The sequence below is a fragment of the Macaca fascicularis genome, chromosome 7 (genome assembly GCF_037993035.2).
Source record: "Macaca fascicularis isolate 582-1 chromosome 7, T2T-MFA8v1.1".
Lineage (NCBI taxonomy): Eukaryota > Metazoa > Chordata > Mammalia > Primates > Cercopithecidae > Macaca > Macaca fascicularis.
The window spans coordinates 133,730,865-133,739,498 of record NC_088381.1 but is presented as its reverse complement, the minus strand read 5'-3'; the positions used below and the strand labels follow the sequence as shown (position 1 = coordinate 133,739,498).

The 8,634-nt window shown below is 39.9% G+C and overlaps 1 pseudogene; it reads left to right on the top strand.

Annotated features, from left to right (window-relative positions):
* Positions 1-309: 309 nt before the first annotated feature.
* LOC102130916 (ferritin heavy chain-like) lies at positions 310-1,587 on the top strand (annotated as a pseudogene).
* The last annotated feature ends 7,047 nt before the right edge of the window (positions 1,588-8,634 follow it).

The following is an 8,634-nucleotide window of genomic DNA, read 5'->3' as shown; positions in this document are numbered from 1 at the left end:
ACTGTTTGCTTTGAAGTGTTTGTTTATATTTGGGTGTAAGTGTAAGATGGTGATTCTAAGAGTCAAGGCTATACAAAACAGTGTACTCAACAATGTATCTAGACTTTCTTCACTGGCAGTCTATGAGGTTTCCTGCTTCAACAGTGTTTGGAGGTAACCCGGTGCTGGTCCTCCACCCCCACCTCCCCACCCCACCCCCACGGCTCACAGTCAGCCCTCTGCAGCCTCCTCACCGAGCCCTCAGACAGCCCCAAGGTCCCTGCCACTCCAGTGCCACACAGTCGCCTCCACCTCTCCTTACCCTCCATGATGACCACATCCCCCTTGCAGATGAGCCAGCACTACCATACTGTTGGAGGGTCCTGACTGGGAGTCATTCAGATTCTTGGCATTTTGAACAAATAATTGGACAAAATGCACAAGCACAGCAACTAAAGGATGAAGCAAGGAAAGGACAGATTTACTGAGACAAAAGTACACTCCACAGAGAGCAGGAGCAGACTGGAGCAAGTGGTTCAAGAGTGCTGGTTACAGAGTTTTCTGGGGTTTAAATACTCTCTAGAGGTTTCCCATTGGCTACTTGGTTACACCCTATGTAAAGGAACGTTTGGCCCCCAACCACTCTAATTGGTTGTGGAAGGGGACGAGCAGCTGAAGTGAAGTTACAAAGGTACTTTCCATTTTTCATCTGCAAGGCAGCACAAAGGGAGTAGCCTCTGATCTTTTTGTTACTTGGGCACGGAGAGGTGGGGTTTTCCTTTTGATTCAGTTCTAGTACATCAGTGCAAATCGGCCTTAGGTTCCCAGCCTCCAGACCCTATTCTCCTGCCTCACCACCAGGACACAGAGGCTGCCATCAACTGCCAGATCAACCCAGAGCTCTACGCCTCCTATCTCTTCCTGTCCATATCTTACTACTTTGACTGTGATGATGTGGCTTTGAAGAACTTTGCCAAGCACTTTCTTCACCAATCTCATGAAGAGAGGGAACATGCCGAGAAACTGAAGAAGCTACAGAACCAGCAAGGTGGCTGAATCTTCCTTCAGGATATCAAGAAACTATACTGTAATGACCGGGAGAGTGGGCTGAATGCAATGGAGGGTGCATTACATTTGACAAAAAAAAAACGTGAATCAGTCACTACCGGAACTGTACAAACTTTTTGTCAGGGGCCACGGACAAAAATGACCCCTACTGTGTTGACTTCATTGAGACACGTTACCTGAATGAGCAGGTGAAATCCATCAAAGAATTGGGTGACCATGTTACCAACTCACACAAGATGGGAGCTCCTGAATCTGGCTTGGAAGACTATCTCTTTGACAAGCTCACCCTGGGAAAGAGCAATAATGAGAGCTAAGCTTTAGGCTAATTTTCCCATAGCCATGGGTGACTTCCCTGGTCACCAAGGCAGTGCATGGATGTTGGGATTTCCTTTACCTTTTCTATGAGTTGTACCAAAACATCCACTTAAGTTCTTTGATTTGTACCATTCCTTCAAATAAGGAACTTTAGTATGCACCCCCCCCAAAAAAAGTCACTCCTCTTCATCACTATCAGCACAGCCCCATTCCCATTACTTCCCACCCACCCCTAAGATAATCTCATTTATCCTTCCTGAATTTTTTTGTGCAAACAAGCAGATATGTGTGTTTTATCCTTTTTTCTTATATAAGGAATAGCATACTATAGATATTCTTTTGTTCTTTGCTTTTTTTCTCTTAACAGTATATTCTGGAAATCATTCCAAGTTGGTTCTTATAGATCTTCTTTATTCTTCTATATAGCTATATAATGCTCCATTTTGTAGATGTCGTATAGTTTATTCCATCACTTCGCTATGTACGGGCATTTAGGTTGTTTCCAATACTTTGCAATTCTAAATAATGCTGCAACAAATAAACATGTACATATGCATTGTGTTAGTTTATTTGCATTGCTAAAAAGGAATACTGGAGACTGGGTAATTTATGAAGAAAAAAGATTTATTTGGTTCACAGTTCTACAGGCTGTACATGAAGCCTAGTGCCACATCTGCTTCTGGTAAGTGCGTAAGGAAGCTTACAATAATCTTGGAAGGTGAGGGGAAGAGAGAGAGCAAGAGAGAGACGAAGAAGGTGCCAGACTCTTTTAAACAACCGTATCTTACATGAACTCATAGAGTGAGAGCTAACTCATTACTGTGAGGACTGCACCAAGCCATTCATGAGTGATCCGTCTCCATGACCCAAACACCTCCCACTAGGCCCACCTCCAATGCTGGAGGGCACATTTCAACACGAAATTTGGAAGGCACAAAACATCCAAAGTATATCATGAATTTTTGTGTTCTTGGAGGTATGTCTTCAAGGTATTTCCTAGAGGTAGAATTCCTGAATCAAAAGTGAGTGAATATGTTGTTTTGCTAGGTATTGCCAAATTTTTCTCCAGAAGAGTTAGTATATTTTTAAATATTCTGTGTGACAAAATACGAAGTATACATAAAGCACTTTTGCTGCATTCCAAAGTATAATGGCTGCCTTGAAGAAAAGGCACTTGTGCAAGTATTTGAGTTGTGAGCTAAACTATCGATTTTTTAAAAAGACACAGCAGTTTGTATTTGAAAAAACAAACTGACATCAGCAATAGTTATTCAGACTTAGGAATCTGGCAGATATTTTCTCAAACATTAACAAAGTAAGCCTGGGAAAAAAAATGACAGGATTTGTTGCCAATTATGAAATCTGAGCTTTCACAAGAAAATTAGAATATTTGAAAACTGGTCCCACCACTATGAGTTTTCCAAAACTTAAAGAATCTTCAGATGAGATTGGTGGCAATTTTAACTGTTGGAATTTTTAAAATATTGCATAATAAAATATATCAACATTCAGAAGATATGTATAATTCATGAGCCAACGTATTTAAAATGACCAATGCATAATGTTATAAAATCATACTTAAGTAACTTAAGATCCACTCAAAGAGCAAGATAGACAAAACTATATAGTTTCAGATTCCACATTCAAAAAATTCTTAAGAAACTACTATTTATCAAATTCTGGCATAATATCAAAGAAGAATGCCCACAATTACCTTCAAAATATATTAAATTACTCCTCCCTTTTCCAACTGCATAATTGTGTGAAACTAGATTTCCTTCAGATACTTCAACCAAACCAAAGTATTACAACACGTCAATGCAAAATCCAATGTAAATTCAACTGTCTTCTCTTAAACCACACATTAAAGACATGAAAAACAATGCCACTCTTCTAATTAATTTCTTATTTTGGAAACTACAGTTATTTTTCATGAAAATATGTAACTTATTGTTGTAAGACTAAGACAGTTCAGATCGCTTCTATAACAAAATACCGTAAGTTAGGTAGCATATAAAAACAGAAACATTTCTCTGATTTCTGGAGGCTGAAAAGTCCAAGATCGAGGCGCTGGGAGATTTGGTGTAGGTGAAGAGTTGCTTTCTGGTTCATAGATGGTGTCTTCTCCCTGAGTCCTCACATAGGGGAAGGGGCAAGGGAGCTCCCTTAAGCCCTTTTATAAGGGCATTAATCTGATTCATGAGGGCTCTGCCTCATTACTGTTAACAGTAATGGTTTTATTATCATTATTTTTGTTCCTGTTTGTTTTATTATGCTAAAATATATACAACATAAAATTTGCCATTTTAAGACCTTTTAAGTGCGCAATTCAATGGTGTCTATTTATATCACCATAAACCAAAACACTATGTTCTTGAAGTAATAACTCCCATTCCTTCCCTCTCCTAAGTCCTGGAAACCTTTAATCTACTTTCTGTCTCTATGAATTTGCCTATTCTACACATTTTGTATAATGTAATTATACAATATTTGTCCTTTTGTATCTGGTTTATTTCACCTAGCATACTGTTTTTCACATTCATCCATGTTGCAGCAGAAGTACATTCTCGTTTATGGCTGAATAATTCTCCATTATATGTATATACCACATTTTGATGGTATTTAGCATTGCACTGATGGACATTTGGGTTGTTCGCTCCTTTTGGCTATTGTGGAAAATGCTGCAATAAACATTGGTGCATAAGCATCTGTTTGTGTTCCCACTTTCCAGGAGTGGAATTGCTGGATTATACAGTAATTCTAGATTTATCATATATCCAATACCTTTTTGAAGTATTAATGTTATTTCTAACGAATCAACAAATATTTTTAGATTTCCATTTTAATTTCTAATGCACTAAACACTGATAGATATAACCCATATAAACAAAAGGTACTTGCGCTTCCCAATAATTTTTAACATTGCAAAGGGGTTCTGAGAGCAAAAAGTTTTGAGAACACTGCTATATAGCAATGAAACTTAGCAAATTAGTTTTGCTAAGCAAAACTTAGCAAAATTAATTTTTCCAGCAACATGAATGAATCTCACAAATACAGTGTTGAGTGAAGGAAGCAACTTAAGTTCAGAACAGCCATAACTGCAAAATTTTCAGATGAATATATAGGTGGTAAAACCCTGACGAAAAGGCTAGATGGAATTAGCACAGTATCAAGGTAGTGATTGTCTCTGGAAATAAGAAAGGGGCCGCAATCAGGCAAAGACACGTGGGCAGACTGGAGGATGCTCACAATTTCCTAGTCTATTCCCTGCATGATAGTTACATGGATGGTCATTTTATTAAAAGCTGTTTTTTTGCTTTTCGTTTTGTATGCTTTTCACTGTGTGTGTGCATGTGTTTTCACAATTAATTTTAAATGAATTAATTTGTAATTAAGTTCACAATTAAACAGATTAACAGAAAGAAAATGATTTGGAGAATGGTAACACTAAAGAGAGATATTAGTGCCAGAAACAGAGTAATTTCAGCAGTAATGGAGAGAAAGACACGGAGAATAGAATTACTGTGATGGGCTTTGACCATAGCCTGGGACTAGGGGAAGGACCTTCCTTCCCTGCACACTTTAAGCCCCTCTACACCAGAAAAGAAATTAAGAGCTAGATCTCAAAAAAGCGGTGAAGCATAGTAAGTCAGCAACCGACAATATCTTCTATACCACCTTATTTAGTCAGTTACATTTCCTCGGCACCATCCTCTTTTACTGAACTCAATTTATTTTGCTGATTGCATATCAGTACCTAACTAAAATTTTTTTTTCTTTGTTTTTGTACGCCATGATGAAATGGGATGTACGTCCCATGAAGGTTTGGCCCAAATCTCCCCTCTTCTCAGTGATCCCCCAATCACTTAACACGGTGCTATCACCTACTAAACAGCAAGGGGACCTTCATAGATTCTAGGCACTTTCACTTTCTTTTTAATATTCCATTCCACATCAAATCAAAGATAGTAAAATGTGCCTGTGGCCCACATTTAATATAACTGTTTTGCTGTAAAATTGGTGTGATTTTTATCATTATACTTTTGAGCCTTGTTTGTAAAAGACTTTGAAATGGACCAAAACAAACAAACAGAAAGACAAGAGTATATCTTCAATGGAAATCTTCATGTTGTCTAAAGCACACCCCTTTAGGTTTTCTGCTCTATGGGGTTTTCATCTTTCATAGTCTTTGAGCTATTTTACAACCCCGTAAATTGTAGCTAGCTGGTGGCAATGCAAATCATCCTGATCTATAAACATGAAAACACATTTTGTCATGTGGGGAGACAATTGATTTCCCTTCCCCCTCTCACTATAGAAAAAGCAGATTTTACATTTATTTGTAAATTATTATATGTAACTCCAAGTTCAGGGCACATTACCCCAAAATATGCCACCCACCTTGGCATACTGAGTATTTTACGGCTGAAGGAATTTGAGAAATAGAATGTACAGAAAGATCTCTGACTTTCCCCTGCCCTGCTCCCATGAAGGAGATCATAAACCTCTCATGTGAGAGGTGCCCTCCCTACCTACATCTGGAGGAAAGAAGTATTCTTGCCTCTGAAGATGGAGGGACAGCAGGAGGAGTGTGAGTGAACAGGCCTTGCCAAGTTTCCCCTGATTTACTCATTCCCTTTGTCCTACCATCTTCTACAACTTTCCCCTCTTCATCAAACCTGGCATCAAAACACAGGTTCAACTGTTTCTTTAGGGTTTTCTTTCCTTAAGAAGTCCCCAGTGTTACAAAAAACTTATATTAAATAAATGTGTTAGCATTTCTGTTGTTCCTATCTTTTGTTACAAGGGTCCCAGCCTACAACTCTAAGACCAGTAGAAGGAAAAGCCATTTTTCCTCCCCTGCATGCCTGCATGTGTCTCTGCTCTTTGAAATCTCTTTTGAATCCATCGTAACATCATACTATTTCTTGTATTAAGTTAAATAAAATTATTGACATGTTCATTTTATATTTATATAAGTTATGTTTACTTTCTTTAAAAAAAATTTTCTTTTAGCAGCTTTAGACATCTTCCAGCGATGTGCAGAGTGGACTCACCTGACAGACCAAGAGAAACTGCGCTCCCGGGGAAGAGAAATGCATCTCCAGGAAGCTGAAGCCCCAGTATGTAAGTTGTTGGCTCCTGGAGAGGAGCCTGAGGTAGTGTAATGGTTAATATTGAGTGTCAGTTTGATTGTACTGAAGAATGCAAAGTATTGTTCCCGGGTGTGTCACTGAGGCTGTTGCCAAAGGAAATTAACACTTGAATCAGTGGACTGGGAGAGGCAGACCCACTCTCAATCTGGGTGGACACCATCTAATCAGCAGCCAGCACAGCTAGGATAAAAGCAGGCAGAGGAACGTGGAAGGGCTAGACTGGCTGAGTCTACTGGGCTTCATCTTTCTTCCGTGCTGGATGCTTCTTGCCCTCGAACATGGGACTCCAAGCCCCTCAGCTTTTGGACTCTTGGACTTAGACCAGTGGTTTGCCAGGGGCTCTCAGTGGCCACAGACTGAAGGCTGAACTGTCGGTTTCCCAACTTTTTTTTTTTTTTTTTTTTTTTTTTGAGAGGGAGTCTCTCTCTCTCTCTCACCAGGCTGGAGTGCAGTGGCACGATCTTGGCTCACTGCAAGCTCCGCCTCCCGGGTTCGAGTGATTCTCCTGCCTCAGCCTCCCGAGTAACTGGGACTACAGGCACGCGCCACGAGGTTTCACCATGTTGGCCAGGATGGTCTTGATCGCTTGACCTCGTGATCCGCCCCCCTCAGCCTCCCAAAGTGTTGGGATTACAGGCGTGAGCCACCGCGCCCTGCCGGCTTCCCTCCTTTTGAGGTTTTGGGACTTGGACTGGCTTCCTTGCTCCTCAGCTTGCAGACGGCCTATTGTGGGACTTCACCTTGTGATCATGTGAGTCAATTCTCCTTAATAAACTCCCTTTCATATATACATCTATTCTATTAGTCCTGTCCCTCTAGAGAGTCCTGACTAGTACAGGTAGCAATAGAACATTATTGACTGTTTCTCTAGTTTTTTTTTCCCCCTATCTCCACCAATTCTGTATTTTGTTTTGTTTTGTTTCGTTTCATTTGTTTCTTTTGCATGTGGCTGAGAAGTCATCCCCCAGTGGTGGCAACAACAAGCAGGAATTTGGTTTTACAGTCTGATCATGTAACGGTTTCTATAAATGGATTAATATGTTAGATAAATCTGTTTTCTGTTAAATCAAAAGATGACAGAGAATCTGGTTGGTTAGTCTTATTTGTTTATCGATTTGTCTATTTTGAGCTCAAAGACGTTTGTGCGCATCGGGAAGGAGAGTAGCCCTTTGATATCTGTGCCAGTGAGGTTTTGTGTTTCTGTGCCTCCTGTCTCTTAACCTGAGGCTAAAACTGTAGAATTGAAGCTCTAAGCTCCTTTGTGGCTAGACATCTATTTCTGCAGTTCAAGCCTTTACCTCTTGTTGTGTGAGTATAAAATCTTTTCCTACCTCAAGAGGTAGGAAATTTTGGTTTCTTAAAGAAGCTGTATTCTGATTGACTTAAAGACATAAATAAGTGCTTTTATAAACTGAATATTCCTAAAATTTTAATAAAATGAGGAGATTGGATTTCTAATACTTTAAATGTACTACACTAAAATATGCTTGCAGAAACAAATTCAGAAACCCTTTAAGAATCCAAGTAATTTTTTTTTTTTTTTTTGAAACAGGGTCTTGCTCTGTCCCTCAGGGTGGAGTGCAGTGGGACAACCATGGCTTACTCCAGCCTCACCCCTGGGTTCAAGTGATCTTCCCATCTCAGCCTCCTGAGTACCTGGGACTACATGTGCATGCCAACTACACCCAGTTTTGTTTTAATATTTAGTAAAAATAGGTCTCTCTATGTTGCTTAGGCTGCTCTCGAACTCCTGGCCTCAAGCCATCCTCCTGCCTCAACTTCCCAAAGTGCTAGAATTACAGGCAGGAGCCACCCTGACCACCTTCCATCTTTTTTTTTTTTTTCTTTGAGAGACAGGGTCCCATTCTGTCACCCAGGTTGGAGTTCAGTGACATAATCATAGCTCTCTGCAGACTTGAACACCTGAGCTCAAGCCATCCTTCCGTTCTGGCCTCCCAAAATACTGAGATTATAGGTGTGAGTCACTGCACCCTGCCCAAATTCACATAATTACAGCAAATCTTTGGCAAATAAGGCTACAGACAGTTCCCGATTTACCATGGGTTGATTTGGGATTTTTCAATTTTACAATGGTGCAAAAGTGATATTCATTCAG